The sequence below is a fragment of the Triturus cristatus genome, chromosome 10 (assembly GCF_964204655.1).
Source record: "Triturus cristatus chromosome 10, aTriCri1.1, whole genome shotgun sequence".
Lineage (NCBI taxonomy): Eukaryota > Metazoa > Chordata > Amphibia > Caudata > Salamandridae > Triturus > Triturus cristatus.
The window spans coordinates 1,137,066,460-1,137,082,114 of record NC_140593.1 but is presented as its reverse complement, the minus strand read 5'-3'; the positions used below and the strand labels follow the sequence as shown (position 1 = coordinate 1,137,082,114).

The 15,655-nt window shown below is 50.0% G+C and overlaps 1 protein-coding gene across 6 annotated transcripts in view; it reads left to right on the top strand.

The window, feature by feature from the left end:
• Positions 1 to 15,655, top strand: part of ARHGAP17 (Rho GTPase activating protein 17) — a 325,425-nt gene that overhangs the window by 188,660 nt on the left and 121,110 nt on the right. The window lies entirely within an intron of this gene.

Below are 15,655 nucleotides of genomic sequence, written 5' to 3'. Positions count from 1 at the left end.
CGCCATTGGTGCGGGGGTTCGAGCGCCCTCTGGCGGCGAGATGGGCTAAAGGACTCGCACCCCGAGGGGTAACCGGATCGGGCCGGCATTTGAAAGACGCTCATCACCGTGCAAAAAGGAAACCCAAATACGATACTCGAAGGCTTTGATGTTGAATTCATTAATTGGCGTTTAAAGGGTTAGGGTAACAGAATGTGCTTGCCATTACATATAATAGAAACTGAGCCATTTGTCAACAAAAAATACCACGAGCTGGCATCTGTGACCGAGCTAGGCTGACCAATTCACCCCTGGTCATTATAAGCACCATCTCCAGTCACGAATTTACAAATCGCTAGTCCAGGGCTGAAAACAGTCTCTGTACTGACCCACCCTAGATTATGGGCACATGGCCAGTATGTATGGTCTGTGGCGTGACCGAGGGCCGCATTAAAGCCAGCAGGATGGGCGTGTGTGTGCGGGTCTGAGGTGGGTGTAGGGTGAAACAAGCATGTACTTGGTGTGCAGTTATTTTAAGGGTTTCATTCCGAGCTACCCTCTAAATTAACCCCCTAGTCTCTAGAGCAGATATAGATTTGACAATACTGCGCCATGCTGTACCTGAGTTGCTATACCTCTGCCCCACCCAGGAGTAAGCCTTCTCTGCTTACTGTCTCAACCCCCAGCGAATCAAGTGTACAAGAGACATTACTTCATGTTTCAATTGGAATGAAATAGAATCTTCGGCCTCACAGTCTCCTTAATCTCTTACTTGCGAACTTTAGGAATGGTTAAAAACAAGTTAAGTTTAGGTAGCGATTGCTGTAAAAATATATTGTGGTCAAAGGTTCCCCCACCCCCAAAAAAGTTTGCAATTCAGAAAGATGCAGACGCAGGCTACCATACCCTACCCCTAGACCTAGTACAGTGGGGACGTTTTAGCCACAGGACTAGGAGATTTTATTAGTAATCCTGGCTTTACCACCTTGCCGGTTGCTTTGGAAGTCTGGCAGGCGCCTCAATGCAGTGACATCTCTCCAGGGAGAGTAGTCCCCAAGTCTCATCAGCGGAACGACTCACACCCCAGTTGTGTAATGAGCAAAATGCAAACTATGGGACCAGAAGGCCTGGTTTTCATCAATCCCAGCCTCTTCTTATGTGTGCGCATCACTTTTGAACAGGTTTCTCTGATTCAGTGTTTTAACAGAGATAGGAATAACTTCAAAGAACACCCAGTCTCATAATCCACTCACCAAAATGTGGTGTACTAAAAATCTTATGGATCTTGAAACAAGGGGCCCTGGACTGTAGGTTTGGTACCCCTGTACCTTCAGATTGTTTGAATCAATCATGTCCTTCCGATGCCTTTGTCCCCTTTCCATTATGTGACCGAGTGGACGAGCCACTAAGGGCTTGAGAAAAGCTTGGGCTAGATGACTGGTTCTGGCGCAGCTTGAGTTCTCTGGGATCCTGGAGCCCAAAATGAGCCCAAGCATCATGTGGCGTGTGTGCCACCCGCACTCTAACCTCCTGGGCCATGAAATAAAGGCAAAGCGTTAACGTTTGATGTAAAACGAGAGTGAGCAATAAATGTCCATTTAGTGGCTTAACAGTGTGAAGCTAGAAATCCTGGTTTCCCCATGTGACCAAATTGTGTGATTGTAGGCAATTCTTTTATTTCATCTGGTCTCCTTTTTATTCCTGATCTCACATGAAGGAACCTTGACGTACATGGGTTCACAGTGTGTGCTGTCCTAAACATTCTCGTGTTTGGTTTAAAAGGCTTTGTTATTCGTTGAATAGTTACAACCTACGCCACATAGAGGGTGCACATGACAACTGACTTGCCTCTTGGTTCACTGCTGGCATTGACATCCGAGATGGTGGAGAGCGTGAATGTTTCCAAGTTAGTTTGAAAACCATAATTTCTAAATAAAAAACAAAAATGCCACTCAGCACAGTGATATAATCTGATGTTCTAAGGTGAAATACTAGTAGAAAAAGACACTTTTTTGAATTTCAAAGAGACTTTATCATATTTTTACATGTTTTCTGAAAAATGTCTTATAACATGAAAGTATTCCTAAAGATAAGTAGACAGCAAAAGGAACAAATGATGAACGGAATGCTGAACAAAGCAAACATTCACCCCCAGTCACAAAGATCTGGGTTTAATCCATCGTTATTTTGCTCACCCCACCACCCCAGTTTGGACCCAGCCATATTCAAATCAGTCTTGACCCTGTGCATCATGGGAACAGTCCAGCCCAAACTACCAAGCTAGGTCCTCCCTGGACCGGAAACAAGTATGCTGGGACCAGTTTTGGGGCATCAGCCAGGCTAACTTGAATCCAGTGGCACAGTGAGCACAGGACCCACGTCTGGGCATACCCTTCCCACTTACGGCGACAAAAGTAAATGGAACAAATAATGGACGGAATGCTGAACAATGCAAACATTCACCCCCAGTCACAAAGTTCTGGGTTTAATCCATTGTTATTTTGCTCACCACACCACCCCTATTTGGACCCAGCCATATGCAAATCAGTCTAGACCCTGTGCCTCATGGGAACAGTCCGGTACAAAAGGGGGTGGTGATGGACGGAGCATCAGAACCAATCAAACACTCACACCCAGTCAACAGATCTGGGTTTGATCCATCACCGTTCTTTAGCCCACTCTGCCACCCCAGTTCAGACATGGCCATATGCAAATCAGTCTGACCCTGTGCCTCATGGGAACAGTCCAGCCCGAACTGCCAAGCCATGCCTTCCCTGGACCGGAAACAAGCTTCCTAGGACCGGTTTCTGGCATTTCAGCCGTCTTCAGCCAGGCTTGCTTGAATCCAGTGGCAAAGTGAGCAAGGGACTCACGTCTGAGCATACCCTGCCAACTTATGGCGAACAAAGCGGTACAAAAGGGGGTGGTGATGGACGGAGCATCAGAACCAATCAAACACTCACACCCAGTCAACAGATCTGGGTTTGATCCATCACCGTTCTTTAGCCCACTCTGCCACCCCAGTTCAGACATGGCCATATGCAAATCAGTCTGACCCTGTGCCTCATGGGAACAGTCCAGCCCGAACTGCCAAGCCATGCCTCCCCTGGACCGGAAACAAGCTTCCTAGGACCGGTTTCTGGCATTTCAGCCGTCTTCAGCCAGGCTTGCTTGAATCCAGTGGCAAAGTGAGCAAGGGACTCACGTCTGAGCATACCCTGCCAACTTATGGCGAACAAAGCGGTACAAAAGGGGGTGGTGATGGACGGAGCATCAGAACCAATCAAACACTCACACCCAGTCAACAGATCTGGGTTTGATCCATCACCGTTCTTTAGCCCACTCTGCCACCCCAGTTCAGACATGGCCATATGCAAATCAGTCTGACCCTGTGCCTCATGGGAACAGTCCAGCCCGAACTGCCAAGCCATGCCTTCCCTGGACCGGAAACAAGCTTCCTAGGACCGGTTTCTGGCATTTCAGCCGTCTTCAGCCAGGCTTGCTTGAATCCAGTGGCAAAGTGAGCAAGGGACTCACGTCTGAGCATACCCTGCCAACTTATGGCGAACAAAGCGGTACAAAAGGGGGTGGTGATGGACGGAGCATCAGAACCAATCAAACACTCACACCCAGTCAACAGATCTGGGTTTGATCCATCACCGTTCTTTAGCCCACTCTGCCACCCCAGTTCAGACATGGCCATATGCAAATCAGTCTGACCCTGTGCCTCATGGGAACATTCCAGCCCGAACTGCCAAGCCATGCCTTCCCTGGACCGGAAACAAGCTTCCTAGGACCGGTTTCTGGCATTTCAGCCGTCTTCAGCCAGGCTTGCTTGAATCCAGTGGCAAAGTGAGCAAGGGACTCACGTCTGAGCATACCCTGCCAACTTATGGCGAACAAAGCGGTACAAAAGGGGGTGGTGATGGACGGAGCATCAGAACCAATCAAACACTCACACCCAGTCAACAGATCTGGGTTTGATCCATCACCGTTCTTTAGCCCACTCTGCCACCCCAGTTCAGACATGGCCATATGCAAATCAGTCTGACCCTGTGCCTCATGGGAACAGTCCAGCCCGAACTGCCAAGCCATGCCTTCCCTGGACCGGAAACAAGCTTCCTAGGACCGGTTTCTGGCATTTCAGCCGTCTTCAGCCAGGCTTGCTTGAATCCAGTGGCAAAGTGAGCAAGGGACTCACGTCTGAGCATATACCCTGCCAACTTATGGCGAACAAAGCGGTACAAAAGGGGGTGGTGATGGACGGAGCATCAGAACCAATCAAACACTCACACCCAGTCAACAGATCTGGGTTTGATCCATCACCGTTCTTTAGCCCACTCTGCCACCCCAGTTCAGACATGGCCATATGCAAATCAGTCTGACCCTGTGCCTCATGGGAACAGTCCAGCCCGAACTGCCAAGCCATGCCTTCCCTGGACCGGAAACAAGCTTCCTAGGACCGGTTTCTGGCATTTCAGCCGTCTTCAGCCAGGCTTGCTTGAATCCAGTGGCAAAGTGAGCAAGGGACTCACGTCTGAGCATACCCTGCCAACTTATGGCGAACAAAGCGGTACAAAAGGGGGTGGTGATGGACGGAGCATCAGAACCAATCAAACACTCACACCCAGTCAACAGATCTGGGTTTGATCCATCACCGTTCTTTAGCCCACTCTGCCACCCCAGTTCAGACATGGCCATATGCAAATCAGTCTGACCCTGTGCCTCATGGGAACAGTCCAGCCCGAACTGCCAAGCCATGCCTTCCCTGGACCGGAAACAAGCTTCCTAGGACCGGTTTCTGGCATTTCAGCCGTCTTCAGCCAGGCTTGCTTGAATCCAGTGGCAAAGTGAGCAAGGGACTCACGTCTGAGCATACCCTGCCAACTTATGGCGAACAAAGCGGTACAAAAGGGGGTGGTGATGGACGGAGCATCAGAACCAATCAAACACTCACACCCAGTCAACAGATCTGGGTTTGATCCATCACCGTTCTTTAGCCCACTCTGCCACCCCAGTTCAGACATGGCCATATGCAAATCAGTCTGACCCTGTGCCTCATGGGAACAGTCCAGCCCGAACTGCCAAGCCATGCCTTCCCTGGACCGGAAACAAGCTTCCTAGGACCGGTTTCTGGCATTTCAGCCGTCTTCAGCCAGGCTTGCTTGAATCCAGTGGCAAAGTGAGCAAGGGACTCACGTCTGGGAACAGTCCAGCCCAAACTGCCTTGTGAATGTATTGTTCTGCATTCTGTCCATCTATAGTTCCTTTTGCATTTGGCACCCTTCAAGGGACGGGTATGCCAAGACGTGGGTCTCGTCCTCTCCATGCCACTTGAGTCAAGCTATCCTGGCTGATGAGGGGTGAAACCCCGAAACCGGTCCTAGGATGCTTGGTTCCCTTCCAGGGAGGACCTGGCTTGGCAGTTCGGCTGGACTGTTCCTATTGGGCGCAGGGTCAAGACTGATTTGCATATGGCTGAGTTCAAACTGGAATGGCATGGAGAGCAAAAAAAAACGATGGATTTAGGCCCAGATCCCATTACTGGGGTGAATGTATGACATCGTTCTGCATTCTTTCCATCTATTGTTCTTTTTGCTTCTTTTAGTTTACACCGATTTGTGCGTAAATAAATGCTTGTCTGTTTCATTAACATCTTTCTGAATGTTGGTGCTCAGTCAAGTAAAAATCAGCCTGGTGTTCATCAGGGCACCACATGTAAAGGTCAGGCACCCCCGTCAGTACAGTGAGTATCTCTGCCTTAGGATATTCTCTGCAACATTCAACCCCCAGCGTACCCCAGTGGGCAACCTCGGTGGCAGCATAAGGAGCCAATGGCCAACCTTTTCCGTCAACCAGCAGCAAGCAACTATCCAGGTCCTTCATTGGCTGCTGCCCATGAACCAAATTGGTACCTATGCCATAAAGCTACATCTAGCAGCCAAAAGTCATGAACGTTTCTGTAGATCACACACTTGACAATATATTGAGGAGTACAGGGAGTGGGAGGGGAGTCGGATATCTGACGTCATTGTGCTGGCATAACTGGGTCATTGGTGGTCTCGAGAGAGACTTTTAACCAGAAGTCGTACCTGTTTTTCAAGCAATCTCTCTGGGGTGACTGTGTTACTGGGGTGCTTCTTTGAGTGCTTAGAGGCTTGCTCCAGTCCAGATAGAAGAATGGTGACAATGAATTAGTGGGCGTGGCTGGGTCAGCTAAACCGTACCCCTTCTGCAGGGAAGAGCTGCATGTGCCACTGGGCATGCTGTCCTCACCCAGAGACTAAGAGCTTTCATTCTTTGGTATGCTTAGCCAGACAGTGCACAGAAAGGACCCCGCATGACAAACACTGAGGGTCTGTACATTGATACAGATCATGATTTGTGAGTTCAGGAGAGGGATCAACACTCCTTGCCCCACTGTGCACTGCATGTGCCCTTGTCTTGTCGATTCCTTCATGCCATAGCACCCTTTCCTGCACCCTCCTCCTGAAACTCCTTGGTTGCCTTCTGATCCATTCAGCATCCGAGAGTCCGCTGCCCTCCAGGCTGCTATTTAACACAGGCCTCGGGCTCGGGTTGGCTACAATCTAACGAGCAACCGCAGATAAGCCTCTCTTCCATGTAATGTGCTCAATAGGCGGCTCCTCTGTTGAGCGTCGCTCTACCTGCTGCGAGCACAGCAGGCACACATGAATAAGTAAAATGGCATTGACTTGCCATTTTAATTAAACGCCATAGTGCGAGGGCAGGGGGCGAGTCTGAATCCTGCAATTGCAGGATTACAGCTGCCCCTCCCGTGCGCATGCTGAGTTGGCCAGCTCTATTGCTACGGCCAGCCCGACATGCACACTGTAAATGCAGCAATTGGGATTGCTGGCAAAGGCCCCCAGCCTCAAAATAAGCGCTCTGGTAGCCTGCGCCCACCAATCCTGGAGCTGCTCTCAGCATGAGAGCAGCTCCAGGATTGGTTGTATTGTTGTCCACTGAGCAAGAAGGAAGTCCTTCCCTTACCTGCTCTTGGACGCTGATCAGGAAGAGAGGTGCGCATCCGGGGGAGCAGTATATGGTGAGTTTGGCACCTTAGCGCCTCACCATATTTTTTATAGTTGTAGCCGCCAGTGTCAATACCAGGTTACAAGTCTCACAACCTTTCTCAGACTCTCATAATGCCTCCTCTGGATAATGTTGCACTTCTCTTGTATAATTAGGACCCTCACTGTCTACCCTTTACTCTCCAAGAGTAGCTAGATCAAGCAATCGGGTCATGCTGCAGGAGTTGGTAGGAGGTTTAGAACTCAGAGTTAGAGCTCATATTTACACATTATTCAATATAAGACTAATAGGTCTTAATTTCCATGTATACCATTTTAGGTTCCATGTCCTATCACTTTCTTGCTGGGAAATCTGCCCCAAGACAGGTTTAAAGCCCTCATGTGGCCAGCTGACCGTGGACCGGTTTAAAACCCTCATACGGCCAGCCTACCTCAGACAGGTTTAAAGCCCTCATACGACAAGCTGCTACAGTCAGTATTGCATTGGAGTCTATGTTCTGTGTTCTCCTATAGGTCATATATTTTCTGTTAGGTAGTTTGTAGAAATAAATGGTCTCGTTCGAGCTATGTGGGCTGCTGAATTCATATCTGTGCATAGATCGCCGCCTAGTGTTGGGTCCGGATGATTGCACATTGTTGTCCTGGAAGAGTCTTGGAAGCATCCTGAGATGGGTGACTCCTCCCCTGGACCACAGTGCGCATGGGCATCCTCTCCATCCCCAGATTGTTTTTTTCCGCCATTGGGTTCGGATGCAACTATCTTAGCTCAACTTCGGAATACTTAGTTTAGGCCAAAAGGCCTATAGTTTTCGTCGGTACAGTTACCGTTCGGTGTCGACTACTAGTCCTAGTGCTCCACACCCTTTTTCAAACTTTCGATTCGACTTGGTCAAAACTTCGTCGCTCCATCGACGATGGAATCGAGAACTCCGTTGAAGAGGTGTCCGTTGTGCCACGCCAAGTACCCTCACATCGACGTCCACCCGGTCTGTAACAAATGTCTCTCGCCGGATCACGACGAATCAAAATGCATGGCCTGCGCACGGTTCCGATCCAAGAAAACTCTACGGAACCGACGGGCAGCGAGACTCGAGGCGCAGCAGGCAGCACCCGCACCCACCAACATATTCAGCACCGAGGACGAGGACGCCGAGAGCGTGGAAGAAATACTATCTAGCCCCGCTTCGGAGCATGGTTCCCGATCGGACGACGATGACGAAGAGCTCTTTCGACGTGAAGAAGCAGTCGACGAGGTAGGGGACATCGACGAAGCCTATGGGGCTGTAGAAGACAGCTCTCCCGAGGAGTTAGGCCAATCCGTCGAAACGGAGGCCGAAATTAGTCGTCAGGCTCCGGTCGAGGGATCGCCTTCGGGCCTTACCCAAGACCTAATCCATGGTTCCTCGGCCCCGCCTTCCGGCCCGGCACTGAACACTATGCAAGAGCCAATATTACCCAAGACGACCGGGTTGTTAAACCCAAAAACATCCATCGCTCCAGTCCCTTCAAAATCGAAAGCGAAACTGGTGGTGGTCGGATCAATGGCGTCGAAACAGTCCGCTGGCCCAGCACCGACGCCGAAAAAAGTCGTCGGCTCCGAACGCGTACAGAAAGACTTCGGCGCTGAGCTCACCGCAGCAGACGCGGTCGACGCTCAGAAAAGGCGCGCCCTCGTGCACCACAAGGCACCGACACCTTCGGCGCCGACACCGAAGCCCGTCGCCTCCGCAGTCAAAATGGCCGCCTCGGCAACGTCGACACCTAAAGCACCGATGCCGAAGAAGTCCTCGACTACGTCGACTATCGATGCATCCCTTCAAGCCAGTGACCCCCTTCCGACAAAAAAGTCGGGGTCGGCCTCCACACCTACTACCAAGATGCCCACCAAACCACCATCTCAGTTTGCTGTGCAACAGGTCTCTGCCTCTCTTCAACGTATCCGGGACCAGGTAGCCCTCCACTCTACCTCGGGTCCCCACACTACCTCACCCGGTACAGTGCACTCGGAGCCCACCAACATCACCTTTGGGCTGCCACCGACATCGGCACCGAAACTTTTTCAAATTCGGACACGTGTCCTCCACACACAGTCCACCGCCTCTGGCCTAACGGAACACGACCCTTCAGGGCCACAGTTTATCGACGCCAACACTGGTAGGCTCATGCTCCACAAGCGCAAGATCACGCTAGTCAGGGAAGAGGTGCCATACAAAATTCCTCTCAAACGCAAGCTACCGGCGGAGCAGGAACCAGTGTTGCAAGAACACTTCCATCCCCTCCCACTAGCTCCGCAGTCCTTTTCTCCTACCCCTTCTGAATCGGACACAATGCAGGAATATGGTGGGGACGATACCATCTACCCCGGGGACGCAGATACCGATGACACACAGGATCCTGATCAGGCATGGGATGACCCCACAGACCCAAGTGTCACGCCACATGCTCAGGATGCGCAACTCTACAATATTAAAACTTCTCCTACAGAGGACACGGCCGCATTTAATGCCCTTATCGAACGGGCAGCTGCTCATCATGGGGTGGAAGTGCACTCTGACGCCATTGAGGAGGACTTCCTGCTTGACACTTTCGCATCTTCGGAAAGAACTGTCAAGACTCTGCCCATGCTTAAAGGGGTTCTAAAGCCTGCCAAAGACATTTTCAAGGACACCACAAGAGCCCGTGTGTTAAACCCAAGGATTGAAAAGAAATATAAGCCTGCACCTGGTGACCCTAAATACATTAGGGGTCAGTTGCCATTAGACTCTATGGTGGTTGCCAACGCTCGCAAAAGAGCCCACTCACAGACAACTGGTGATGCTCCTCCCCCGACAAAGAGTCAAAGGTCCTTGAAACATCGGGCAAACGTGTGGCAGCGCAAGCAGCCAATATCCTGCGCATCTCAAATACACAAGCACTCCTGGCACGTTATGACAGGTCACATTATGACACCCTAGAGTCACTGCTCCAACACCTACCAGAGGAGTATAAAGAGTCAGCAGAGCTCCTCATTAGAGAAGGACAACTCCTCACTAATGCGTCCATCAAATGCGCCCTAGACGCAGCTGACACAGCGGCCAGGGCAATAAACACAAGTGTCATGTTACGACGCCATGCCTGGTTACGCATCTCAGGCTTCAAACCCGAGATCCAAAACAATATCCTCAACTTACCGGTTAACACAGAATTTTTATTTGGCCCAGACGTTGACACTACCCTAGAGAAAATAAAAAAAGACACAGATACTGCCAAATCTATGGGGGCGCTACAAAGCCAACAATTTCGTAGTGGCTCCTTTCGTCGCACTGGAAATAGGGGAACGTCAAGGGGCCAGGGGTCACAACAACAGTATGCTAAAGGTAGCACACAGACCACCTACGACAAAAACAACAGGGGTGGATATCGTGGATCCAGCGCCAAGGGTAGGGGACGTGGATATGGCAACACCAGGTCCTCCCCAAAAAACAAACAGTGACGCCCTCTCCCTACCCCCCGACCACTTAACACCTGTCGGGGGACGACTCCAGCTGTTCCTGCCCGCATGGAAGAACATCACCACGGACAGGTGGGTCAGGGACATCATTCAACATGGGTACTGTCTGGAACTAACTTCCACTCCACCCAACATACCACCAAAGCACCGTCCTATGTCAGCCGAACACTTAGATTTACTCCAGCAAGAAGTGCTTGCTATGCTCGCAAAAGGGGCCATAGAAGTAGTGCCCACCGCCCAGCAGGGCACAGGAGTGTACTCTCTGTACTTCTTGATCCCAAAAAAGGACGGCTCGCTCAGACCTATCCTAGACCTGCGACCCCTAAACCTATTTATACTGTCGGAGCATTTCCATATGCTCACCCTCCAACAGGTTCTCCCACTACTCACTCAGGGGGATTTCCTAGCTACACTAGACCTGAAGGATGCATACTTCCACATACCAATACACCCTTCACACAGGAAATACCTCAGATTCACCATTCAAGGTAATCACTATCAGTTCAAAGTTCTCCCCTTCGGAGTAACAACAGCACCCAGGGTCTTTACCAAGTGCCTGGCGACAGTGGCCGCACATCTGCGAAGACAAAATATTCACGTCTTCCCTTATTTGGACGACTGGCTAGTTCAGGCCAAATCAGCACAACAATGTGCCGCCCACATGTCCCACACCATTCACCTTCTTCACGATCTGGGATTCTCACTAAATTACCCAAAGTCAAGTCTCCAACCTGCGCACGTACAACAGTACTTAGGCGCTACAATCAACACTCTGGCTGCCACAGCTCAGCCAACTTTAGTGAGAATCAACAGCATGCAACTGCTGATCTCAAAATTCAAACCTCAACACTCCCTGCCGGCGCGAGTGTTCATGCAGTTGATAGGCATGATGGCCTCCTGCATCTTCATAGTCCCACACGCGAGACTACATATGCGGCCGCTTCAGGAGTGCTTAGCACGTCAGTGGAATCAGGCTCAAGGACAATTGAAAGACCTAGTGTTGGTGAGCGGTCGGGCATACAACTCTCTGCATTGGTGGAATCCACAAAACCTTTGCAAGGGCCGACCGTTCCAAGAGCCTGTTCCACAAATAATACTAACAGCGGACGCGTCTCTCCAGGGATGGGGAGCTCATGTACTCAATTACACTGTGCAGGGACTATGGACTACACAACAAAAGAAGATGCACATCAACCTTCTGGAATTGATGGCAATCTTCCTGGCAATGAAAGCATTCAAAGTACACCTGTGCAACAAGGTTGTGTTGATCCGGACGGACAACATGACTGCCATGTACTACATACAGAAGCAGGGAGGAACACACTCTCCACAGTTGTCTCATCTGGCTCAGAGCATGTGGAAGTGGGCCATTCAGAGGAACATATTCCTCATGGCGGAACACCTCCCAGGCAAAGACAACCAGATGGCGGATCTGCTCAGCAGACACAGCCACCAGATGCACGAGTGGGAGTTACACCCATCAGTGCTCCAACCGTACTTCCAGCAGTGGGGTCATCCAGAGATAGACCTATTCGCCACAAGGGAAAACGCAAAATGCCAAAGCTTTGCCGCCAGGTTCCCACATCCACAGTCGCAGGGCAATGCGATATGGATGAACTGGTCCGGCAGATTTGCGTACGCTTTTCCCCCAGCGCCGTTGATACCGCTAGTGGCACGCAAACTGCGACAGCACTCTCTGACACTCATCCTGGTTGCTCCAACATGGGCACGCCAGCCATGGTACACCACCTTTCTGGAACTTTCCGTGGTGCCGCATCAAAGGCTGCGGATCAAACCCGCGCTTTTGACGCAGAACCATGGAGAAATTCAACACCCAGATCCGCAACAGCTGAACCTGGCAATCTGGCTCCTGAAGTCTTAGAGTTTGGCTACCTAAACCTGCCACCTGACTGTATGGAGATCATTAAGGAAGCTAGGAGACCCACTACCAGAGCTTGCTATGCAGCCAAATGGAAGAGGTTTGTCATTTATTGCAACAACAACCACATTAACCCGCTACACGCATCTATTCAGAACATAATCTGCTATCTATTACACCTATACCGATGCAATCTGGCATACACCTCAATACGTGTCCATTTAACAGCAATAGCAGCCTACCTCCAAAACAGGCAGCACCTCTCTTTATTCAGAGTGCCTGCCATCAAAGCCTTCTTGGAAGGACTTAAACGGGTGATTCCCCCAAGGCACCCCCCGGCACCGGTGTGGAACCTCAACTTGGTCCTCACCAGACTAATGGGTCCACCCTTTGAACCTCTCCATTCTTGTGAGATTCAATTCCTCACCTGGAAAGTGGCTTTCCTGGTTGCCATCACTTCCTTAAGAAGAGTTAGTGAACTCCAGGCACTATCCATTCAGGAGCCATTTATACAAGTTCATGCAAACCGGGTCGTACTACGTACCAACCCCAAGTTCATGCCTAAAGTAATATCGCAGTTCCACATGAACCAAACCATTGAACTGCCGGTTTTCTTCCAAAACCCACAAAATGTCGCTGAGAGGATGCTCCACACACTAGATGTCAAAAGGGCCCTCATGTACTATATTGACAGAACTAAAAACTTTAGGAAGACTAAACAACTCTTCGTTGCCTTCTCTCCACAACACAAAGGCAACGCCATTTCCAAAGCAGGTATAGCCAGATGGATCGTTAAATGTATCCAAATTTGTTATCAAAAAGCTAAACGCACATTAACGATTCCTCCACGAGCCCACTCAACACGGAAGTTAGGGGCGTCCATGGCTTTCCTGGGAAACATTCCTTTACAAGAAATATGTAGAGCAGCCACATGGTCCACTATACATACACTTACCAAACACTACTGTGTAGATGTACACTCAAAACAGCAGGCTGCTGTAGGACAGGCTGTTCTCAAAACTCTTTTTCAGACTGCTGCAGCTGGCACGGGTGGCCGCCGCTAATAGGAGGTACTGCTGTGTATTCTATGCACAGATATGAATTCAGCAGCCCACATGCCTCGAACTGATTATGCTACTTACCAGTATGCATCTGTTCTTGGCATGTAGGGCTGCTGACATTCATATCGCCCACCCTCCTCCCCGGCGCCTGTCGCAGCTGCAGCTCTCAGAATTACTGTATAGCATGGTCATCACAATGGCGAAAAACAATCTGGGGATGGAGAGGATGCCCATGCGCACTGTGGTCCAGGGGAGGAGTCACCCATCTCAGGATGCTTCCAAGACTCTTCCAGGACAACAATGTGCAATCATCCGGACCCAACACTAGGCGGCGATCTATGCACAGATATGAATGTCAGCAGCCCTACATGCCAAGAACAAATGCATACTGGTAAGTAGCATAATCATTTTCTGCCCTGCGCTCAGCGATTCTCAATGACTAAGGGATAGAATGCTATTAAGATATCAATGTGATGTGATATGATTTCTACTCTTTTCCCTAGTTTCTGGGAGGCCATGGGTACAGGGACTGAGGGACTTGGTGAGTGTTAAGTCAGACAGCCGAGAGGTGCCCAAAAGCCATCCATATAAAAATGACCTAAGATAGATTGCAACACACAAAGAAGTCAAAATTCCTGTGTCCATTTAAATGGCCAACTAGTGCGCGTGTACGCATCAGAGGAAGATTGATCGCAGCCCCATCTGCTCTCCAAAGGCAACATTACATTATGGGAACTACTGGTGCTGGAAATGGGCTTACCAACCAAAGTGGGTCCTCGAGGTGTTGAAATTCAGGACCTCCTATCTCAAAAATGGCTCGCACGGTTGGAATTTGTCCCAAATGGCGATATACATGTGACCAGGGGCTCACATGAGCCACTGGTCCCCTTTCTGCAGTTGGGAAGCAGTAGCGTTCAAGGTTGGGAGCCTCCTATACTTTTAAATCCTATTGTCTCCAGATTAGTCGAAGGACAATTCAAACTTTCAGAATGGCCCGCCTCAGTCAGCGGGGCACACTTTAAGTACCTAAGGTATAGGACAACATTCATGTGCGCCTCTCTGGCTGTAAGCGGGGTGATTCGAGCTCCTGGAGTCAAGGGACAGTGCAGGCTGTACATCAGGGACAGGTAGCTGAGGTTCTGCCTCAAGTTGTCAGCCAAGCAGACTTCAATAACTCAGACCATGCCAATGTTCCCGTGCCCTCCCCTTCAGAGAAGTACAGTTGCGGTAGTTCAATTCTATATTGTGTGTTTCTCATTACTGTAACAAGAGTGGCACAATAGAAATTCATGGACCAGTAGCCACGTAGGGCGAGGAAAAATCAACAAAGCAAAATGCTGGTCCAAAATCCAAATGTAGACCATATCTTCATTAAAGCAATTCCTAATTGATACCTGAAACCAGGAAAAAAAGAACACATCTGACAAGGAAGAAAGCAAAAAGGAGAAGTTCAGTTCCAATCTTCAAAGCGGCAATGCCTCGGATCCAAGTGTTTGTTTCCGTCTTGGAGGGGGGTTCGAGGGGTAGTGGCAGCAGAATCGTTTTCAGCCTGATGTCCCTGTTCTCCTGCTGGTGCTGTAGAAATATCTTCAAATTCCTGACAAGTACCGCTCACTGGTTCTGGTGGGCACCTTCTTATCCCATTAAGGAAGCACCGTTGGCGAGGTGGGTAAACCGGGCCAATCGAGCGGAGTGCTAAGTTATGCATCCATATGCTAAGCAGTCAATAAAGAGCATGTTGTCTAATGATTTCCTTCTTTAGCGGGGCAGAGGAAGACACAGCGTGGAGAGATGGATGGGTATTCCAGGAGAGCTAGGCCAGACTCCCTCATTGGGACCTCCACTGTTTTCAGATAGGTTCCAGTGCAGGACAAAAAGAAAGGGCAATCAATCAATCGGTATTTGTATAGCATGGCTTATCACCCTGGGGATTTCTAGGCGCTTAGGTAAGGGAAGCCTTAGTCGAAGAAACAGGTCTTGAGTTCCTTCCTGAAGTCGGCGAGTGAAGGGGAGGTGAGTTGGGAGGTCATTCTAGAACTTGGTGGCTAGATGGGAGAAGGATTGACCTCCTTTGCGGCTCCGCCGTATGTGGGGGACGAAATCCAATGGGATGTTTATTCCACAGTTCAGACCTCACAAGCATGAGTAGCCTGCTGCTGGTGCATCCTTACGCACAGCTGCACAGGCATCT